This window comes from Carassius carassius, chromosome 43 (assembly GCF_963082965.1).
Source record: "Carassius carassius chromosome 43, fCarCar2.1, whole genome shotgun sequence".
Taxonomy (NCBI): Eukaryota; Metazoa; Chordata; class Actinopteri; order Cypriniformes; family Cyprinidae; genus Carassius; species Carassius carassius.
Window position 1 is genome coordinate 2,663,086 of NC_081797.1, and position 24,122 is coordinate 2,687,207.

Sequence of the window (24,122 nt, forward strand, 5' to 3'; positions counted from 1 at the left end):
TAAGAGGTATCATTACAGTAAATATACAAGTTAATGCAATGCTAGACTGCATTTTAGTTTAGTAAAAAAAAAAATTAAGTCCTAATTTTGTATTTTAGAATGTGTTAGGAATGGAGGGTTTGGACAAATACTGTATGGAGATATTTATTTATTTATTTAAACTACAAAGTGAATTCTTTCTTAAATTACTTTATTTAAAAAAATACTTAATGTTATCTGATTACAGCATGTTTGTGGTTGTTAAGTTATACAAAATAAAACATTTATTTAAAATGAATTTAAATAATTCATTAAAATGACAGCACATGAATCGGGTAAGGAGTATGATAACAGTAAATATAGAAGAAATGATTTCCATAGATTTTAAAGCAATGTCATCATTATAGTTTAGGAAATGCTGTTTTTTCCAAGCCTAGTTTTATATTTTAGACTGCAATATAAATGGAGGGTTTTTAATTATTATTATTATTTATTTATTTAAAATAGCTTTATTTGAAAGTACTTGATATCTGTTAAATTAAATCTATTAAATTCTAATAATAAAATCTTTTTTCTAATTTGATTTTGAATCATAGCACATTCACGTTACAGTAAATATACAAGTAAATAATTCCATACCTTTTAGAGGCAATGCTAGACTGTCCAGTTTAGTTAAGTAGATTCTACTTTTAAAGCCTAATTTTATAATGTAATATGGAGGGTTTGGACAAGAATATTATAGAAGTTAATTGCAGCAATTGATTAAATGTGTAGTGTGGTAAAATACTTTTTAAAGAAAAGCAAAACCTCAAAGTATAGATTATAAAAAAAATAGTTTTTTAAAAAATCCTTTTTTTAATTATGGCTAAAAAATGTGTTCACTGGTCAGGTTCAAACTAGCTAAATGAAAACAATCCTAAATATTATTTTGTGATCAGGAATAGAGTCTATATAATGTCAGTTAGTCTGCATGAATTTAGCTGTTTGACCCTCAGTTTTGTGCATCACACACCTACAGTTAAAATCTCTCAATGTCACTACATTACATATTTGATTTATTTTATGTTCAGATAAATGCAGTTTCACTTTCACAGCAGATCATTTGACGAAAAGAAGTTTTAAATGCTAAACCAGTAGTTGTTTGTATTTGTTTGTGGTTGGTTAGTTTGTTGATGTGTTTCTCCACACCTGTGTGAACTCGAGGAGAACTGACATCCATTAAAAATCACCAGCTGATTTCAGACATTATAAAGAAAAGTCAAGCTAGTGAAGAGAAAAGATCCTAGCGATTTTGTCATTTAACGGTCATTTGTAAGCAGCCAAATATTTTTGATGGATTTGAAGGATTATTGAGTTCATATTGCCGAGATACTGCATTATTTACAATTATGCATTTAGCACATGCTTTTATCCAAAGCAACTTATATGACTGTGAATTCTCCTAAACATTTGATTGAATTTTAAGCACGGATTGTGAATGACATCAAAATCGCGTGCAGACGGGTCTTTGTTGCACATTAAGTGGCTCAAAATCGTTTACTCAAGTAATCACATAAAGTCCAAGCACTTCTAGATGATTTCAAATGTATTTCACAATTAGGTAAAGATGATGTAGGAGCACAGATTTGAGCTCGGTTGCATTCAGAGTAACACAAGAACTAAAAAGTCTCAGCTAAACAAACTTCTTCCAGTAACTTTAATAGAAAGTTGGTTTAAATCTATCTGGTCCTTAATAATGTTCTCAAAACATGTATAGCCTACATCATTAAATGGAACACTTAATTTCCAGGGAGCATTCAAAAGTATCATTCCAATAATGTTTGCAAAAATGATCAAATGGAATGTTCATGTAACCAAGAAAACGGTTTGTTGTTTGTGTGTTTTTTGGAATGTCCGGAAGATGATTTAAAATTGTATTGTGATTTAAAAAGGTTCCGTTAAAGCTCATAGAACCAAGAAACAATTTTCAGAGAACATTCCAAAATAACATTTTCATAACCTAATAGTAATATTAGCAAAACCCTCTTCACACTCTGAAGTGTGATATACAAAATACGTCCTGAAACACTGATGCTTGTTGCTCGTTTGTGCTGGTTAAAACAGTTTTCATCTACAATTGCAAAAGCGTGTTTTAATGGCCCTGTTACGCATTAATGTACAATCAGAGAAACATCACAAAAGACAAAGTGTTTACTCTCAACGGCTGCCGTTGTGTTACGGATGTGCTTTTATTTGCTGATGTCTGGTCTGTGAAGATGGGGCACCATGGGTGTGTCGGGTTCGACAGGAGGAACATGATGATGCCCGGCCCAACAGGACATTGCTGACGTGGCATTTAGGCAGGTCCTGGTCCCAATGCAAGAGTATTTAATGCACCTTATAGGTGAATTTGTGCAAACATTTGCCAGCCTGCTTTGCCTTGTGTTTCATTGTCCCCAGCGTTCGTATCTGCTGAATTTCAACGGCGTAAATTCCCATAGGTTTCAGTTTGCACCGGTTTTGTTTTCGGTGTTTTTCTTTTCTGACCAGTTTCTTTCTCTCTCGCTCTCTCTTTGCCAGGTCACGTCCCGTGCCAGCTTTGGATGAAGAGTGGCCCAAACAGAAGGACACAGCTTCAGTCAGACTCACTTTACAAGGATGTCAAAGACGCAAGCACCAGCTGCGAGAGAGAAGCCCTGAAACGAGCACGTGGAGCTGGCTGGTGAGTCGAGTTTACATGTGGTCATTTTATTGTTCGACTGACGAGTCTCAGTAGCTGCGTTGATGAAACTGCACATGCAGCACGACTGAGTGTACATTCAAATACATGACCAAAAAACCTTGTTTAAAATGTAAGCCTTTTGTATGAAAATACTTTGAACTAAAAATACTTTGAAATGTCATCGGTTCATTTTTTACAAACTTAGAAAAGGAAAGCTGAGATTTGCATTTGATGCTTTTAACTTTGAAAAAGATCTGCAGAGAAAATGATTTAATTCTCGTTTGAGTAGAGTCTAACGTGGGGAGTTTTTACCAACTTAAATAACTGCAGCTCATGTTTATCAGTAAGTGTGCATTTTATATTTTTGTTTGGAAATCATATAAACTTTAAAAGATTTTATAGGAAATGGTCGCATTGTCTTTTCTTGCTTCTCATTATTAGGAAAAAATGGAAATCATAAGAAATGATATTGCATGTGTTTATCATTTCATGTTTTGTTGTAGAATTATATGATTGTGAATATCACAGGCAAAGAAGATTTGAGTGTCTTTACACTGGTGTGTTTGAATTATATTTTAATCGCATGAGGAATACGATATATTTAGATATTTGTTTTAAATGAGGTATTATCAGAAAATAGTGTGGCATTTGGTTCACTGAATATGTGACGAGGCATTGAATCATTTGAGGTTTTTTTTATTTTTTTATAAAATTTCTAATTTTAATAATAATATAATTTAAATAATATTTTGCTATTTAGTGTAAATTTAATGGCACAGTTTGTAGTTGAACACTATTTAAATGCTTGAAATGGGTTTTTTAAATGTCTAATTGCCATTTTTTTTATAATGACAGAGAAAACCGTTATTAAAAATAATTTCTTAAATGACTATTGAGTGTACTTAGTAAAACTAAATATGAGTGATTTAGTGGGGAAAAACGAAACAAAATGGATTTTTTCTTTCTTTGTCTCAATTTTGTTTCTCTTGTTCTTCTCTCTCACACACACACACACACACACACACACACACACACACACACACACACACACACACACACACATATCTCTCATTTGCACAAAGACACTATATATTTTCCCGTCACAATGTTTTATTTTAGACATAGGACATGCATAATATGTATTTATAAATATGTAATATTTTAAGGACTTTTCACAAAATTTGAATGGGAAAATTAGTTTTATGTAATTGCTAGTTCTACTGAAGTTTTACACAAACTTACTACAATATTTAATCATCTGTAGGTAGAAATGTCGGATTTGAGTAATCATTTATATTACATAATTAATTATATTAACTTTATTATAAACTTTCTTTCAAATGCTACTCTAGCATTTTTACAATTATTAGAAACCAGTTTTGTAATTTTCAAAAACATGAATTTTCTAATTCTCTGAAAGAAATCTCTTGCTTTCTTTTAAATGTTTCGTAAAAGCTGAACATTTTGGATGAAGAGGTTTTAAAAGATTAATTCCAACATTTTAGTTAAATAATCATGTTATATCAACTCATATGAAGGTTCAAATCTGCATGCTATTATTGATTTCTGGATTGCTACAGATCAGGTGTGCGAGTGGGACGCGTCACTCCAGAAGCGTTTACGAGCGCGAGAACCTGGTTTCGCTTGGATGATGCCAGAGGTCAAGGGTCAGCAGCAGTTAATAAGAGGAGCTGTCTGAGGTCCCAGGGGTCATTCCCAAGGGTCTGACCCGCTTGTCGGCAACACTTAATGTGAGCGTAATCTTGACCTCGTCAAAGCAAACAACTGTCACACCCTCTCAATTTAGCTTGAACGGCCCCTTGAGTGAAGCTTTTGACCCAGGGGTCGTGACCCAGTGGGGAGTCAATGAAGCAGTTCTTTAGGCACGTGTGGAGGTCAGAGGTCAGACCACCAGAAACAGCCTTTTTTGTGTGAAGTTGGGAGATTACTTGCATGCCGCGGCCTGTGATGGATATGTGAAGTTATTTAAATTCAGTCGAAATTATGTGGATTTTTTTTTTTTTTTTTGGAAGTAGATTAAAATTGATGAATGATATTTTTATTGTGTGCAACTTGCATGTCTGTACAGCAGCTGTTTAAAGAATGCAACCGCTTTAATTTCACACAGTAGAAACAGTGTTGTATTTTTGAAGAATAAAATACCTTGAAACTCTTAGTATCCATTTTGCCAGACATGAAAGATAATCGCAGTTCTCAGCTCTCAAATCTCCTGCTGTCGGCTGCATTCTTGTTGGCTTTCATTTGTCCAGCATTTCCTGTTGCGACAAACACTGTGTATGTGTGAATCTGGCGAGGAGAGTCGCAGCACCTCGTGCTTTCTGGCCCGGTACAGACTACTTACCCATGCTATTGTCAGGCCAGCATCACGATATCAAAGAATACAGTGCTGGTTGGCATATTATTCCACTTTCAATATCCAGTTAAAGTCTGCTTCATCTGATGAAGGATCTATTGGAAAAACATTCAAATATAGCTTCCATTGCTTGAGAGGGAAAACAATCTGTATTGCATGGCATTGAATTAAAATAAATACAAATGCATTTTAAGAATCTGTTTTAAGGCAACAAATACATTAATGTTGATGTAAATGCAATTGTAATGCATTTTCATTTTTATTTGAATGCAGTTGTTATACATTTTTTATTTTTATTTTAATGCAATTGTTATGCATTAAAATATTTATTTTAATGCAATTGTTATGCATTTTAATTGTGATTTGAATGCAACTGTTATGTATTTAAATTATTTGAATGCAGTTGTTATGCATTTTCATTTTTATTTTAATGCAGTTATGCATTTAAATTATTTAATGTAATTGTTATGCATTTTAATTGTGATTTGAATGCAACTGTTATGTATTTAAATTATTTGAATGCAGTTGTTATGCATTTTCATTTTTATTTTAATGCAGTTATGCATTTAAATTATTTAATGTAATTGTTATGCATTTTAATTGTGATTTGAATGCAACTGTTATGTATTTAAATTATTTGAATGCAGTTGTTATGCATTTTCATTTTTATTTTAATGCAGTTATGCATTTAAATTATTTAATGTATTTGTTATGCATTTTAATTGTGATTTGAATGCAACTGTTATGCATTTAAATTATTTGAATGCAGTTGTTATGCATTTTCATTTTTATTTCATTGCAGTTGTTATGCATTTAAATCTTTATTTTAATTAAGTTGTTATGCATTTTCATTTTTAAATGAATGCAGTTGTTATGCATTTTAAATGTGATTCAAATGCAATTGTTGTGCATAAAAAATTTTTATTTGAATGCAATTATGCATTTTATTTTCATCTTAATGCAATTATTTATTTTATTTAAATTAAAATGAATAACAATTGCACAAAATGAAATGAGAAAACTCTGAAATATTTGTTTCATCCATTCATTTTTTTTCTTTCTGTAAAGGAAAAAAAGTGATTTGTAGCATCAATTGCATTCAAACTTGTTTGAAATATACACACAGTTCAGCGAAAAAAAATGTTTTTCACAATGCAGTCTTTATTGTGTTTCTTACAGGAATGGTCTAAAAGGCTTCCGATATAAGACAGTCGACATCTACGAGATGGTGGCATCCGCCATTTTGTGATGTGCTTGGCCTCAGAGAGGTGAAGTATATTTGCGTGAGTGTTTGCACAGCAACATATTAATATTAGCATTATGTTTTCAACATTCCTCATGTTCTGAATGTGGTTTCTGCTTGCGTTCAGCACGTAGCATCTTTCACATATTTTCTTGTGCACTCCGCAGTGCAATAATTGTGAACGAATGCACAGCTATTGCAATCGTACCACTTTGGGATTTATGATGCATCTGAAATATGCTGTTCTGTCACTAAAGGGAGCTGTGTTTAGACATAAAGGCGGTTTTGAAGTTAGATCATCAACAGCTGGCCAGCAACCTGTAAGTAAACGTTTGTCCTTGGTCGAACCCGATGGCACAACTGTTGCAGCACAAAAAAAAAAAAACTAATAAACGGAGCGACGTTCCAGCAAAATAACAAAAGATAAAGCTGTTGCTGTGCTGCTCCCTTAGTCTTTGGGGATGCAGTGGGCTATCAGAAGTTCGAAATTAAATATAAGCGCGTACGGTTTTATCTGCGAGGCCGACGATTGGTCAGAAGCCGTGGCGAGATGTGACGTGGGAGGAAAACGGCAGGGTCCCTACCTAACACCGTTGATGATGTCCAACAGGCCGCACGACCCACGCAAGCTTGCTTTTTCACTCTGAATGCACTAACTTTACAGTTTTGCTTGGCAGTGTGTTAGTGTGCGAGGACAGACGTGAGCCAGCGGCGAAGGGGACGGGAGCGCCCTCATGCAACGGCCATGTTAGATCAGCCCGATCTCAGCATTCACACTTATAGACACAGAAAGACACTGGTTAGGAAAGCAGCTCCACCTTCTGAAATGTCACAAGTCTTACCACAATCCCCAGAGAGACTGCAAAAAGAAGTGTTGAGTAAGTCCGCAAGAGCTGGAAAGATATTTTTGCAGTTCGCAGGCTTTCTCTCTTTCTGCGCTCTCTTTCTGAGCCGCAGAGAGAAAGAGCGAGGGCGAGAGAGAGAAAGAAAGAAAGAGAGAGAGAGAACAAGCGTGTGTGCTGCATTCGGAGGGAAAAAAAGTATGTACAGCGAGTCCGGCCTCAAGGGGTTTCTGGAGCAAGAGCCAGAGCAAACACAACCTTTTTTACGGTGTCGTTTTCCTTTTCATTTATTACAATAGCGCCTGCCGTAGTGTCGAAATCTGGGAAGAAATGGAGGGAAACAATATCACCACACATCCCTTGCTGCACGGTGAGGGTGTGTTTGAGGGAACGGCTAATGTTTTTGTCGTTTTCTTTCCCAGCCTCGTTCTGTCACCGCAAGGGAGGGATTTAAGGGAACAGGGCAGATGGACGGATGAGCGAGGGGTAGAGAGAGAGAGAGAAAGGGCACATGAGGAGAGCAGTATCATGGGGTGGAGCCTGTCCGTTTTCCTGCTTTCTCATTGGCTGGAAGGTCAGAGCTGTTCTTTAAATCCAGTGCGGAGACTCTGATTGGTTGAATGTGGGTGTTTCATTAAGTACAGGCAGTTTTATGAACCAGGGGTTAATTTTTATTAACCAACAGACTTTCATTTATGTTTTTAAGAAATGCTTTCATTTCGGTTTGCTTTATAATGTAATATAATATAATATAACATTAATATAATATTTCTCCTAACCCTAGTCTTAAACTATGAAAACGTATTGTAAAAATATGATTGCATTTTTAAAACTGTGATCTAAACAAAAAGTGATTTCAATATTTATAATGTGAAAATGATAAATAAAAACATGTTTTGTGCATAAATTACAACCGTCTGTTATCCACTGCGGTGTAATTTCCACTATGACAAACTGTTTCGCCCCTAATGAGTTAGTGAAGACCTCGAGATGATATATGACACTTGATGCATTAAAAAGTCAAAGTTAAATTAAGGTAAATATAATTTGTTAGCAGAACATTTCTTTTGTGCATCATTTCCGAAAGTGAGAAAGTGTGAAAATATGATTTTGTTAGTGACAGATTTAGCTTAAATGAGATGAAGATGGATATTTTATTCTGTATTATTATTGTTTTAGGCAGCTCTTTTTTTTTTTACATCATTCCCGTAGTATCATAATGGTAGTCCATGCAACTTGTGCACTAATCCAAGCCAACAGAAGTCACATTTTACTTTATTTGAGTAAGACACCGAAGTTTAGGTTGTTTGGGTTCTTTTTTTCACGTTCATGTGCAGAATTCAAAATTAGCTTGTTGTGTTCGGACACATGTGAACCAGCGCCATTTTGGCATCAAATACTTGGAAATGCCATTTCATTTTTTTGTGTTGTTATCAGTCCTTTTTGGATTACTCAGAGAAGTCTACTTTGTGTTCGAGAATAAATAAACCTGCAATGTTAAAGTGAACATTTAATGCAAACCTTTAAACCAACCAAATGAATGTTTGATGGAAAGAAGAACTAAAAATAAATCCACTGTTCAGAAACTGTGCGGAATTCAAAGTTTCAAATACTTTTTCTGCAGAAAGTTGTGTTGTTCTGCTGTTTCCACTCGTTTTTCTTTCTTTCTGGTTGGATCATGTTTGTGTGTCTGTGCGTGTGTGTGTCTGTGTGTGTGTGTGTGTGAGAGAGAGAGAGAGAGAGAGAACACTCTGAGTCTGCGCGCTGGGGGAGGAGTATCTATGTCACACACACTCTCTCTCTCTCTCTCCGTCTTTCTCCTCCCGCTCCGTACTTGCAGTTTTTCCACCCTCCCACTTCTCTCTCTCTCTCTCTCTTTCTCTCTCTCTCAAGTGCAAGGCCATGTGGGACGTCTGATGAGGAGTTTCACCCCTCTACGTCTCCTGTTTCATATCTCTCTTTCCCTCTCTACTGTTCTTTCGCTTTCCGTACGGGTTCCTCGAGCTCTGCAGTTTTTGCAAGGTGGAGACCCGCTGGAGACTAGTTTAGAGAGTGTAACGGAGGAAAAAGGGGAAAGAAAAAAGCTTTTTTTTTTTTTATAGAGAGGGCCTCCTGACTAGAGCGCGAAAGAGGCTCCACCACAAGCCTGCTAACACGCTCCCAGATTTCCAGTATGTTCCTGTGCTTTTACATGAACCCGATTGTTGAATTTTTGGCAGATTTGCGACTGCATTCGGTTCACAAAGTGCATAATTTGACATTTTCTTTTTCAATTTCAGTGAGCGTCCGAGTCCACCTTGACCCGCAGCCCACGCCAGCGCAATGCCAGGCCGAAAACCTGCTGGATTTGCCATTTGGAAGTATTGACCTGCTACTTTCCCGTTCCCAATGCATTCGGACAGGGGATTCCGGAGTGAAGCTGCTCCGCTCTGGGACAAGTGCCAATTGCTCACAAAAGGCGAGTAAAAATATCAGTGATCTCAACAAGGAAACGTCGGGGGTGAGTGGAAAACACAAATTTGCATGCGTCCGTGCAACTAACACAGAAAAAAGTGAAGGATGGTTGCAAGGGGAGGGGAAGACACAGAAAAAGAGGATTGTAAAAGAGGAGGTGGGGGCATTTATTCAATCCTGCTTGATGCTCCTCGGGCCTTCGAGAGCCGATCGCATGTGCTGTGGTAACTGCGAGACCATTTGCATGTGGCAGACACGCTAATTGTGTGTTTGCTAACACGCACCATTCAGCGAGATGCGCTCCGGTCCGCAGACCGGGTTCACACACGCCTCCCAGACGCCCTGGTGGCCTCCTATTGTTCCAGAGGCCCAGCCGAGCAGCCGGAGAGCCTAACCAGAGCCCTGCGCTGTCCTGACGAGAGGGGAAACTGGAATTGGAGACCAGATGGGATAGCGAAACAGGATGGACCCTCTTTCTCTCCGCAGCAAGAAAAAAGAGGCCTGTAGAAAGCGTTGCCTCCGGACGCTGACGTCCTCGCAGATTTGTGTAAGTCACAGCAGCATGTGCAAATGTGTGTGTGTGTGTGTGTGTGTGTGCATGCTTTTTTTCCTTTTTCAATGCACTGATTGCTTATGTGATGGTAACGTTTATAACATGCATTTCTGAAGCACAGCGTACGGCGATTAAAATGCACCGATTTGGATAAAATGCAAAGACACTGACGAACTTCTTTTGTGCATTTTAACATTGTTTGCAATTTGAATTTACGAAGCGTAGCTGAATTCAGTATTATTCAGAAATGCCTGCAAATTTGCAGTAAACTCTCAGAAATAAGTTTAGATTACAATTAAGCATCTTAAGTATGCCTATACTGATCGTTTTCATGTTTTCATATTGATAACTGAAACTTTTTTATGTAGCGGCCTTGTTTTATTAAATATAAAATGGTGAAAAAGGTATTTTTCAGTATTTAAATTTGGGTCAAAATGTTGTTAAATCTTACTAAATTATAATTGGTAGCAAGAGGCCTGGCTTTACTCTTTGTATTTGGCCTCTGTTAAATTACAATCTTGGCAGCAGGACTGGGCCTTTGATCCATCGTACTGTGATAACTGTGGTTTTATTTATTGCAGTTTTTCTTCTTTGAATTTAAATATATTTATTTTAATTGCCATTGTATAGTGATTTGTGTGTGTGTGTGTGTGTGTGTGTGTAATATGTTTGCACCATGCATTTCAAAGCAACACAAATGTTATATATTCCAGATAATTATGATTTAACAAATTTATGATAAATGTAATTTAAGTTTCTTTAAGTTTTTAAGACAATATGGCATCCCTAAATTTTAGATATAATTCATATATTTATATATCGGGGTATTTCATGAATTAAAAATAAAAACTGAAGCACTTGATTGTATAAATACATTCCCTAAATAATATTACAGTGAATTTTGAAACTAGACCAATATTTATTTACTATTTTTAGAATTTGGGATTGTGTTTTTTGCAAAGGTCGTCTGTTTTATGATAATTCTCAGGCAGTTTTTAGGACAGAGAGTTTGATTTTCTGTTGTAACGCATGTGGTGTAGATTTTATGCCTTCCAGCCAAATACTCCTGATATAACTGTCATTGTGGGTGTGGAATTATTCAATTGGATTCCCGGGTTGTGGCCTAGTGTGTGTGAGTGTGTGTGTGTGTGTGTGTGTGTGTGTGTGTGTGTGATTTTTACCTGCAGCTGTCATTGAATTTGCTGACTTTGGTAGTTCTTTGCCAACCACAGTGAAATCCCAGAGCAGGAACAAGGCACTTCGTCGAATGTGGAGACTTCTAACATTTTAACTGTGAAATATATTTTAGCACAGACACACACACAAAGTTTTTCAAAAATACATATTTATCACAACTTGGATGGAATTTGGAATTTCAGGATAGTTCTTCTAAATATTTTCATCTTGATTGGTCAGGCACACAGTTAGAAGTACTTAAAAATACATATTTATTATGGTAAAAAATTTAGTACACAGCTTTGAATTTAATTTTGGGAGAGTTCTAAATATTTGTGAACTCAATTGGTCTCTACCGCACACACACACACACACACACACACACACGCACGCACACACACACACACACACACACACACACACACACACACGCCTGCAGTGAGGGGGTCTCATTCCTCAGTAGTTTGGGCCTCAGTGTGTGTGAAGTTCAAGTCCACCATTTTGATTCAATGTGTGAATCAAATTCTATCTTTGGTTTAAGTCGATATAGAAAAAAAATCTGTTATATTGACAAAATTAAACCCCAGACAGCAGATTAATTGTTTTATAGTTGCCACTATATTTTAAGACCGTAATGTTCTGTCACACACACACACACACACACACACACACACACACACACACACACATACACGCAAGTCCTGGTTTTATTTCATAATTTAAATCAACTGTTAATATCTTTTCTGCAATTATTTTGTGCACATTGTTGAAAACTTAAACACTGGCTTATGTTGTTTTTACCTTTTGAAGGTATCTGAGGTCCAGCGATCCATAAATGAAAATCAATGTTTATTTTTTTATTTAATAAGTGCAAAACATTTCGTACAGACTTTAGAGTTACTCTATTAATTATAATTAGCTTTATGTAAAATCTGTATAATTTTAATGGTAAAATATGTGTGTGTGTGTGTGTGTGTGTGTGTGTGTGTTTTACATTGTGTGTGTGTGTGTGTGTGTGTGTGTACTCGCCTATTTAAAAAAATATATTAAATACATTTCAAACTAAACTAGCAAAAACACAATAACCAGAATTGCAGATATTATAACACGTATAACATTTAGTGACACTTTTAGTGAGTGATTGTGAATGGTTGTCTATTAGCGTGTGTATTGTCTAACCTGCTGTAGAGAGTTTAGTCCCAAAATAACACTGCAGAATGTTTCGTCTTTCAAGGTTTTATGATGCACTGCAGGACATTTATTGTGCTGCATTTTATTTTTGGTATATAAAAAGTATTTTTAATCCTATTAAATTTGTAGAAATTGTCTTTGTTTCTGATGTTTTGCATGTAATGTTTGAGACATTAGCAGTGCAATGCAAACACACACAACATTAATTCCGTACATTTTTAAATGTACTGCAAAAATGTTAGTGAAATATAACAAATTATATTTCATCATAATTCGTTTTTTCTTTGCCAAAGTCCGAACTTTATTTGAGTTCACCACAATGTTAGGATAATTTGTGTTAGCTGACAGATTTATTGGGTCATTTACTGCTAGATAATCCTTTGTAAAGTTTGTTGCACGATTGTTAGTGGCGAAACGGATTTACACATCTTTTCGTGTTTTTGCCATTTTGTTTTACAGAGAAAAAGGGAGACAAAAAAGTAAAAGGATGAAAGAGTGTGTGTTCGTGTGCATGTATAGTCATGAAGAGTCAAAATACAATTATAGTCCCACAATTTACATGTTTATCATGCTCGTGCAAAACTTTAAATAGATATTTGTAGATTTTTTTTATCTTTGTTTTAAGTTACAGCACCTTGTATTTTTATATTTGTACTAGCTCAGTTTTAGTTTGTAAATGCAGATTATGTGCTTTAATGAGAAATGCATTCGAAATGTGTTGCCATTCTTCCGACTCATGTCGGCTTTTTTTTTTTTTTTTGCAGAACTGCCAAATATAACATTTGCAGGATGTCTTTTTGAATTACGTATTCACATTCAACCTCCTCTGTTCAGTTTTTCATAATCAGTTGATTTAATAATCACTAATTACTTCACCTTTTGTTGATGTTTGATAAATAATTCAGTAAATAATCCTCTGTCACAGTCATCAATCAAACGTATTGATGATTTACTTCATTAAACAAATAGCAAAATGTTTATGAACAGCATGGTTTCATTATTTTCAATAAGTGTTCTTTCAGCGTCACATGTATAGAGTGAAATCCCACAAATACAGCAGTAACTGTGTTTACATTTATGAGTATTACAACTCTTCTTTTAAGCAAACAAATTGCTCATTTTACAAAATGATAGTTATAATAATATATTTGATGTCTTTTTCTTTAGGTAAAAGTAAAGTTTGAAATGGACTAACCAAGATGCAGCCCTGCACAGGTCAGTACGGATATTATTATGTTTTATAACCACTTAAATAACATGGAGGAAAAAACTTTAATTTAGAAAATGAATGCCTGTGCATTTAACAAGTTCATGCAATGGCTTTATATTTATTGATTAGATGGTATGTATTCTAAACTATGAAATGAACTGAAATGCATTGATTGTTTTTTTCCCAAAGGTTATTATTATTATATTTGTGTAATGAATAATTTAAGGAAAAGGGTAGTTTCACTACTGTTTTTGAACAGTTTAATGAATACAATGCACATTTGTAGTTCTACCATGGTGGAAAACACATTTCTTTTATTATGCACCTGATAGTGTCGCCCTCTAGAGTTCAAACTTCAAAGGGGCAACTTGACAATCCTATAATCACAAAGAAAATGTCAAATAATGTGTGAAATGCCCAGTGCAGTTACCACTGTAGAGCTATTCTTCAAAAGAGTGAATAAAGCAAGACACTACAGGTAAAAACTTATTTTTTTTCCATGCACTGGTCAATTTGAGGATTTTGCTTTTCATAATGTGTTGAATAAGGCAAATTAAACTTTTTTTTTATTGCACTTAATCTATTTGCTTTGTTATAGATTTCAATTGCAATATTTTATATTTCGATAACAATTTTCTCAAAACCAGTTTGTTTCTCCTCTTCAGCAGCACTCACATACACTAAATGTTAGTTTTATTCCTCTCTATATTCTGAGGCTTTTTATTGAAGGGTTTGTTCATGTCATTTATACAACATTTTATTCCTAAAAGCATATTGAAAATGACTTTATTTTGGCTTTTGACAGTATTTACTGAATTACAAAGTGATAAAAACAGAAATCCAAAATCCCCTCTGTAAAATCCTTTAACTTTAATATGTAAATAGAATGAAACAAGGATTTTGAATATGTCTTTGTCCAGTGTTCATATTTATGTTCTGGAAATGTATGTAAATGACTGCACATTTTATTAGATCATGCATAATTTAGTTTTTTCCAAATAATTTTTCAGAAAATTGTGGTACAAAAAAATGTCAGCAGCTCTTAATCACTCAACTGGGGAAGTATGGAAATATTTATTTATATATATATTTTTTTTTTTTCTTTTTTTTTTTTTTTCCTATTCACCTGTGGTATTTTGCATTAACTCCTACTGCAACTGCTGTGGAGAGATTTAGTCTTGATTGTGAATGATCCACGTCATTTCGCCTGCCCACAAGTCACGACAAAACTGTGGGTGCTATCTGCCCACAACTACTATATCATTTAGATGTTTTCATTCGTTTATTGAAGTTTAAGTAATGTCATATCATCCTCCTGAGTGGAGGGCGAGATACTTGTTCAAAGGAAGCTGGATGTTTTATCACTGACGGTAAAATGGCTTCAAATGTGAAAAATAATTTGTTTTTGTTTAATATTTGTCTAAAATTGGTCAAGTGTGTTAAACTGTTGCCATCATCTTGTTTACAGCTGATTATTATTTCTTATGTTTACAGTAGCTGATAAATCAAGTGTACGTCACGTGATCTGTGGCTATTTTTCTGAGTTTGCTCTGAAATGCACAACTTTGGACAGAAGAAATGTTAGTGGGAGATAAACGTTGTAAGCTATTACTCTTTAAGATAAAGGATTTTTGTTAGTTGCATTGAGATACTTGGTAACAAAGGGGGTTTTCACAGGGATGCAACAGAAGAACCATTCTGGGTTCTCCAAAGAACCTTTCAGTGAACTATTTTTTTTTCTTTGTTTGAAAAATATTTTAAGAATCTGAAGAACTTTTTTTTCTGTTATACAGAACCACTTTTGGTTCCCCAAAGAACCGTTCAGTGATCAGTTCTTAAAATAACCTCTTTTTTTTCTTAGTTTGAAGAACATTTTAATAATCTGACAAACCTTTTTCCACCATAAAGAATCTTTTGTGGAATAGAAAGATTGGATGTTAAAAGTTCCTCATGGAGCTATGGATGCCAATAAGAAACTTTATTTTTAAAAGTAAAGAAAATGTTCTTAACACTTTATAAAATGCATCTTTAAGAACTTTACCAGAATTATTTTTGGGGGGAGCCCAGAGTTATTCAACTAAGACGGTGCTGTGAAAAAAAAACCTTTTGGAGCCTTTTAAGAGACCAAGAAAGAAATAACAGCATTCGTTCTTATTTAGCTGCTTAATTGTCGCCAACTGACTGCATGTAAATAAGCGCCTTCACACCATCCATCTGCCCCTCTCAGAGTCCTGACCTTGGATCTGAGCCACAAACTTATTTTTTTCAGCATTGGCAAGGATCTATAGCAGCATTGTGACCTCTCTCACCACATTTACCAGCTGAAATCCCTCCTAGTTTGGCTAGTTATAGCACTATCTTACTTAACTCTAGAAAATAACTCACACTGGGTAAAATCTGCATTGTTGAGAGGGGGGTAAAAAACATGGTAAAACAATACAACAAGGTGTCATTTGTTAACATTAGTTTAATGCATTGGTCAACATGAACTACAGTATCTATGAACAATACATTTTTACATCCATGTTAGTAAAATAAAATACAATTGTTAATGGTTTGTGAGTTCACAGTGCATGTAATTAATGTTAACATATGCAATTTAAAAAATGTTTTAGTACATGTAGAAATGAACTAAGATTAATAAATCAAGTTGAAGTATTGTTCGTTTTTAACAAATGAGACCTTATTGCTAAGTGTTACCAAAAATACAGATACTGTATAAGTCTTAATACTATATATATATATATGGATATAAAAATGCAGATTTTCCCAAAAGCACCTGGTTCGATCTTAGTTCGCTGCTAGTGAGCAGTGCTAGTCTTACACAAAAGGCCAGGATTGTCTTCACACATGTTTTTGTCAAAAAATTAATTGGACCAAAAACAATAGTTAGAGTTGCGAATGGAAATAATCTTTTGTGCAAATTGTTTACTTACTATTAAGTTAAACTTAAAAAAAAAAATCATGAACATTTTGGAAAAAAAAAAGTATTTTATTTGTTTCCATCCAGCCTTTTTTATTCAGTTCTCCCAAATTTGAATACAAATGAGTGGATGGACATCTGGCTATTATTATTTATTGTAATTATTGTTTTATATTTGAATATGGATATGAAAATACAGATTTTCCCAGAAGCACTTGAGTGCACTTACTAGCTACTAGTAAGCAAAGCTAGTCTTACACAAAAGGCCAGGAATGCTAAAAGGTGAATTAAAACAATCATTTGAGCAAATTATTAACCACATCGAGTTAAACTTGCATGAACCTTTTTGTGCACCTAGTAAAATATTTGTTAAAGGTGCTGGAAGCGATGCCGGGAGTCGTAACTTCTTGTTGACGTTCAAATTGTTGTCAAACAAAACGGAGGCTAGCTAGACCCTCCCTCCTCCTCATCCGTGCACTAACCCCCCAAATCTTTCTTTTCAGTTATTGGCTGGAACAGTTTGTTATGTTTCGTGGTGCGGGTGAGCCCAGTTTGTTTTTCTTGTTGTTTGTGGAGCCCGTGGTGTCTAGAGAGACCCCGTCTTTTTTACAGTGTGTTCAGGGGAAAAGCAGCTAGCGGATAGTGAGGAGATGTTTGATGGATGTGACGAAAAATGTTTTGGCCTAAAAAATGTCACTTAGAGCACCTTTAAACATGTTTCCATCATAGTATATGCACTTCTTGTTACATAACGACATAGAAAAAAAAAATTGAATGAACATTTAAAAAATTTAATTTGGGGGAAGAAAAAAAAAGTGTGTCCATCCAACATTTTGTATGCAATAAAAATGTAATAAATAAAAAAATAGAGGAAGGACGTCTGGCCATTATTATTCTTCTATAATATATTATGAATTAAAAAAAAATTATATTTTCCCAGAAGCACTTGACTTAATCTTAGAGCAAATAAGTAAAACAGGTTTGCTCGCTGTAAAAGCAATTCTAGTTGGACGCAACAGGCCCAGGATTGTCTTCTTACCAGTTACTGCTGTTCCCCTGCTTGGTTTTGGCATGAAACACCTTCCATATTGCTGTGTAAAAATGAATTCTGAACTATATTGCATAACTGTACCCAATGCACACAAATTTCCATGCCACCTCCTGTAGGAGCGCTGCACAGAAATCTCTCTGAGAGTTCCTCTCCCACCAACCTGTGTCTGCGTACATTTCCACCGAGCAGATGGCCACGCAGCATGGCATGGGATCTCACACGGTGTGACGCGCTCGCATATGTAACGGGAAAACTTCACAAGTGAACCGGGAGAAAGTCTCTCTAAGCTAGCTACCACATCTTAAGGGTTTTTAGATCATGCTATGCTCCAAAGCTACAAGTCAAATCTAGATTTGCTGTGAAAAATAGTAACCTCAGTACTATTAGAAAGGCCATAATTGAAAAAAAAAAAAAAAAAAAAAAAAAACATTATTTATCATCCTACCCATAATTGCACCCACAAGTTCACCCAAAAATTACATTTTGCTGAAATCTTCTCTTCCTCAGGCCATCCAAGATGGAGATGAGTTTGTCTCTTCATCAGATTTGGAGAAAATCAATGGATGCTCTGCAGTGAATGGGTGCCGTCAGAATGAGAGTCTGATAAAAAAAAATCACAGTAAACCACTCCAGTCCATCAATTAATGACAGGAAAAGCCAAAAGCTACATGTTTGTAAAAAACTAATCCATCACTGAGACATTTTTAACTTCAAACCTTTGCTTCTGGTTAAAATACGACTCCTTTGTCCATAATATTGCTTTCTCCAATGTAAAAGTCTTCTCGTCAGAATCAAGACAGAAATCTGCACAGATCAAGCACTAATTACAAGCCAAAATGGCTCTAAACAAATATGTGGGTGGATTTTGATGTGAGACGACAAAAGGAGATGGACTTTTTGACTGGAGAAGGACTCAGATTTCGACTAGTTTGAAGTTAAAATACCTTAATGATGGATTACTTGTGGATTATTGTGATGTATTTATCAGCTGTTTGGACTCTCATTCTGACGGCACCCATTCACTGCAGAGCATCCATTGGTGAGCAAGTGATGCAATGCTACATTTCTCCAAACCTGATGAAGAAACAAACTCATCCTAATCTTGGAGGGCCTGAGGGTGAGTACATTCGTATAAATTTCATTTCGGGAATGACAACTCATCTTGGCAACATACCTATTTTAGCAGTATGGGCTAATATGTGCATGGGCTTTAAAAGTTGCAGTTGCTGAATCACGGATCAAGTTTATGGACATTGACTATCGTGAAAGGCGGGGTATGTTCATGCTGCTCTAATAATAGCAGAGCAACAGATGCATTTCTATCTGGCCGTGGCGAGGGGTTCAGACGGGGTACAAGGCCATGGAGGGTGACGCCTCTAATGAGTCAGTGAAGTAAAAGCTTTCTGAATCACAATACATGGTCAATCGATATAGCAGATAGCCGGTCATTGTTCAGATGCTAAACCACAAGAAATGTGATCCTACATCAGTTTAGAAAGTGCGCTGCTAGATATTTCTTGCATTTTAAACCCCACTCGCTCACACGATATAAGAAATCCTAAGAATTAATCATGTGTTGTGATTAAAAAATATTTAGGCCAAAAAAATGAATGTTTTTAATGCACATTTAAAAAATGTTATTTTTTTATTTCCAGCATTTTTACTAAATCATATCTAAAAATTTACTAGAATTAGTAAATCATAAATACAGTTGAAATGGATTTGACAGGATATTGTTAGTGTTGTTTCAAAATGTCAACTGTGGATAAAATAAATTAAAAAATATGTAATTTTACACTGAAATACATTTTAATGAACTTTTTTTATTTTGATTAAATGATTACTTATTACTGATTACTTATTTTGTAATAAATTATTTAGAAGGATGGATGGATAGACAGACAGACAGACAGAAAATTCTTTTGCAATAACCCAAAACTTAATGAATTATGAGTGGATGTGGCAATTATTATGATTGTCTTATATTTGACTGTGGATTCTAAAATGCATTAATGCATAACAAATGCAATGAATATTTCCAATAAAAAGTTTCAAACTTATATCTCACACAAAGCTATTGCATATTATAAAGAGAGATGCATTAACCTTTTCACTGTTTTTTTTAGGAACTTGACAAACATGGCCACTATGAATCATCATTACATGGAAAGAGCAGAAAGAAGAAATTCTCCTGAAGTGTTTGACGCACATGCGGGTGAGTGGTTGTGTGTGTGTAAGGCTCCTGGCGTGGCGTGGGGTACAGTACACGAGACTGTGAGCGTCTGAGAGTGGGCTTGTCAGGTTCTGCTGGCAGAGGTTAGCGCTCCGCTTTAATAACAGGATGCAGCTGCTCTCCTTCATGAATACACCAGACTGACTCTGACCAGAGACACCGACCATAAGTCTTTCCTGGCCTGTCACTAAAACGCTTTTTCACATTGTATCAAGCCTAGTTTGGCCGAAAAGCAGTTCAACTAAGGTTACGCCGAGTCGCTGGTGGAACAGCTTTGGCTGAGAGCCTCCATTGGCCATTGTCTCTCAGTTATGACAAATACGGTGAACGTTTGGGGAAATTATGAACAAATAAGGTGGAAACAGTTGCTGGAGTGATAGCGAGCCGGATTCGTCTGGCTATTGTTGGTGTGAACCTGATCCGGCCCTCATTGACTGACCATTACTCCACATTCCTCTGCTCTTTGAAGTCTCTCTCTCTTTTTCTTTTTTTTTAAAGACGCCATAGTAAAGAAAATGCTCACGAAAATAGTGAAGACACGAAATAGACCGTTCGGTCACATTGACCTGTTTATCATGCATTTAGTAAATTATTTTGTAAATGTGTTTTCATCCCAGTTTATGCATCTTTTTATTGGCTAAAAATAATGTCATAAAATTTCAAATAAGTTTGTAATGCACATTTTTAGTCTATTTGTTTATAATCCACCATTTTTTCGTGGAATACCTCAACATTTGAATAAAAATGTGTGTATAGAGAACAGGATATTGTTATTGTTTTTGTTTAAAATTAAATAGATTTTATATATATATATATATATATATATACATTCTTAATGCAAATTTAGAACATTTTACTTGAAACAATTACTGTAATATTTTATTTTATTTTATTCTGTGCGATATGCCAAAATATAATCTCACCATTCTGACTGTTTCTCACAACTCTGAGATTATACGACACATTTCACATTTTTTGATGAAAAAAAAATTCTTTGAAATTATTATTATTATTTTTTTTTATTATTATTTCGAAGTATTAGAAATGTATTTAATCTCACTTCTGATCAATTTAATGCATCCATAATATAACTAGTTCTGAGCCCAGATGTCCCGTTGGTGTGCTGTATCAGTGTGACTCGAGCTGGCCCTCATGAGCTCACGCAGGGCTCCAGAGTCCCACACATCTGTAACAGGAGCTGCTGGCATATAAAAATAGCTGCTTCGGGCCTCTGTCCTGTGAACCCGGGGCACGCCGAGCCTCTCCTGCTCTATTTAGTGTCTGTTGAGCAAACTCAGCTGTCTGGATTCCTCCCGTCTGCACCTGGGGCCCCTTGGGGCCGATCGGGGCCATCCTGATTCTGGGGAGTACAGTAGCACAGCTTCATGGGGGTTTTAATCCAGTAATTTATTCAGTTTTATATGCAGTTTAGGTAATGATATGAACGTACCTATTAAATGGTGAGTTTCCTGAATTATGATTCTGTTTAGTTGAGCTTGAAGTCAAGGTTGTGTTACTGTCCTGCAATCTTAACAAACCATTATTAATAATAATAATAATAATGATAATACAAAAATAATAATAATAAATTAAGTTACTTGGAAAAAAACTTATTTCAGTAGTTTTGTTAAGACAACATCATTTTGATTTAACTTGAAGAATTCAACTAAATAAACTAAAATGAATAAGTAAGAAATCTAGCATTTTTTTCGTGATTGATTTTCATTAAATTATTCAGTAACTAAAACCTTTGAAACGAAATGACTGATATTAAGCAAATATTAAAATATTAAAATAAGTAAAACAATAATTTATTTTCGTTTTTAACTCCAACATTTAAATACATAGTTAAAATAAACAAATATTTAGATATTAAATTATAATTTTAATGCATAATTTTAAAAAGTAGTTTTTAAATGTTTATTTTTATTATTTTGTCTAATCTAAATGTAAAAATTAATAAAATATTAAAATATAAATATTTATACTTATTTTATTAGGTTTTCAGTTGACAAATATTAAACAAATATTTAAATATTTAAAAATTATTAAAATATTTGTATATATTTAATTATATATATATATATATATATATATATATATATATATATATATATATATATATAATTCATAAAATATTTAAATATAATTTGTTATATACTGAGGTTTTTAGTTGACAAATTTCATACCAATATTTAAGTGTAAAAATACATATTTATTGCTTCATTTTTTACTCCAATGTTTAAATAATTAATGTAAACAAATATTTAAATATTAAATATTATAATACATAATTAAAATAAGTTTTTAAGAAATATATTTTTTTATCATTTGCTTTACTTTAAATTTAATCTGAACAGAATATTTAAATATAAATATCCGTATTTTATGAGGTTTTCATCTGACAGCAGAGATCTGACAGAAACAACAGCAAGAACGCAGGTTGGGATTATGAAATAAGCAAAAATGCAATATTTAAAAATTGAATAAAATATTTAAATGATTAAAATAAGTGTGTAAATATTTAATTTGTATTTTTATTTATTTATTTTTACTCTAAATTAAAACAATAAAATATTTAAAAATATTAAAATATAAATTCTTTTTCATGGGGTTTTATTGAGAAATGACACACACAGGATATGGCTTTTCCTCATGCAGACCCAGATCCTAAAGAAAAGCCGGATCCTAAGATCAGCAGAAACTGGTTTCTCTTCGCTCCAGACGCAGACAGGCAGAGAGAGGACGTCTCTCCAGCGGATCCCACTGTCCTTTGGGGTGAGGTAGTAGGTTGTATAGTTTTAGGGTGACACCCTTCCTGTTAGATAACTATACAACTTACTGTCTTTCCTGAGGAGGCTGTAATGTCACCGTCATCTTCCTCTTTAAGCCCGAGCACGCACGGACCAGTGTTATGTTATTATTGATGAACTGTTATTGTTTAGTTGTTCATCTTTTGAATTTTATTTAATGTTAACATTTTCAGTTTCAGTTTTTTCGTGTATTTTTATTTTATTTTTTAATCATTTGTATTAATTTTAGTTTCATTTGTAATTTTGATGTCTGAAATGTGGCAAGTAGCTGAATAAGGTAGTTTATTATTATATATATATATTTAATTTGTTGTAGTAATGAGGTGTGTGTGTGTATTTTATATATTTTTATATATTTTTCTGATTTCATTTTGAATTTTAGTCAGGGTTTCGGTGTGTTTTTGTCATTTTTATTAGTTTTAGTTTTTGTTATGTTTACATAGTTTTTAATATTTTTATATTTTTCATTTTAGTTTATTTAATTTGTTATTTTAATACTTCAGGTTAAACAAACAAAAAATTCGAATTTTGAAAGCTGAAAAAAGCAAATAAAATAGATTAGTTTTTTATATTAAATTTTTAATAACATTTATTTTTATGTATATATACATTTTATATATTTTAATAATATATATATATATATATATATATATATATATATTAATTGTAATAATCTTTGTCTATATATTAGTTTTTTTAATATATAATATTTATATATTTTTAAATTATAAATATTCTATATTTATAAATATATAAATATATAATATTTATATATAAATTATATTAAATTAAATTATATATTAGAATGTTTATTTATATATATTTTTGTTTTAAAAATAGCTTATAATTTTAATATATATATTTCTATCGGTTTTGTTTTTACAGTTTAGTTAGTTAACTTTAATAACCCACACAGCTGGGACAGATGAGGTCTCTGGGATGAACAACATTCGTCAACAAATCATTAAAACTGAATTACAGGATGTGCATATTTGGATCAAATGATTCATTGATTTCTTGATATTGATTTGATGATATGAAATAATTTCCCAGAAGATTTTTTTTTTTTTAAGAAACATCCCCGATCACTATGATTGATTTTCCCTAGTGCTTCCGCTGTAGTTTTTTTTTCGAGGAAAGTTTTCACAGATGTGCACTTCAGAAGTGCTTTGCAGAAATATGAGATCATCTTTTCATTCACTTTATGTAACTTGGGAGAATATTTCAGCATCTGGAGGTCTCAGCGGTCTCCTTGGCCTGAGTTTGATAGTTTTGCAGGACTGTGGTCTCGGGACGCTCCTGATGTTCGTACAGGGTGAGGTAGTAGGTTGTGTGGTTTCAGGGTAGTGATTTTGCCCCATCAGGAGATAACTATACAA

The 24,122-nt window shown here is 34.0% G+C and overlaps 1 long non-coding RNA gene across 6 annotated transcripts; it reads left to right on the forward strand.

The window, feature by feature from the left end:
• Positions 1-2,367: 2,367 nt before the first annotated feature.
• LOC132125001 (uncharacterized) lies at positions 2,368-23,286 on the forward strand. Of its 6 annotated transcripts, none has more exons than XR_009426829.1 (6): positions 2,368-2,680; positions 6,234-6,337; positions 9,419-10,140; positions 13,681-13,728; positions 19,824-19,912; positions 22,592-23,286. It is a non-coding gene; the product is annotated as an uncharacterized LOC132125001 (long non-coding RNA). The 6 variants fall into 6 exon arrangements; XR_009426832.1 differs by having other exon boundaries at positions 6,234-6,322; XR_009426830.1 differs by lacking the exon at positions 2,368-2,680 and adding an exon at positions 4,270-4,431.
• Positions 23,287-24,122: the final 836 nt, after the last annotated feature.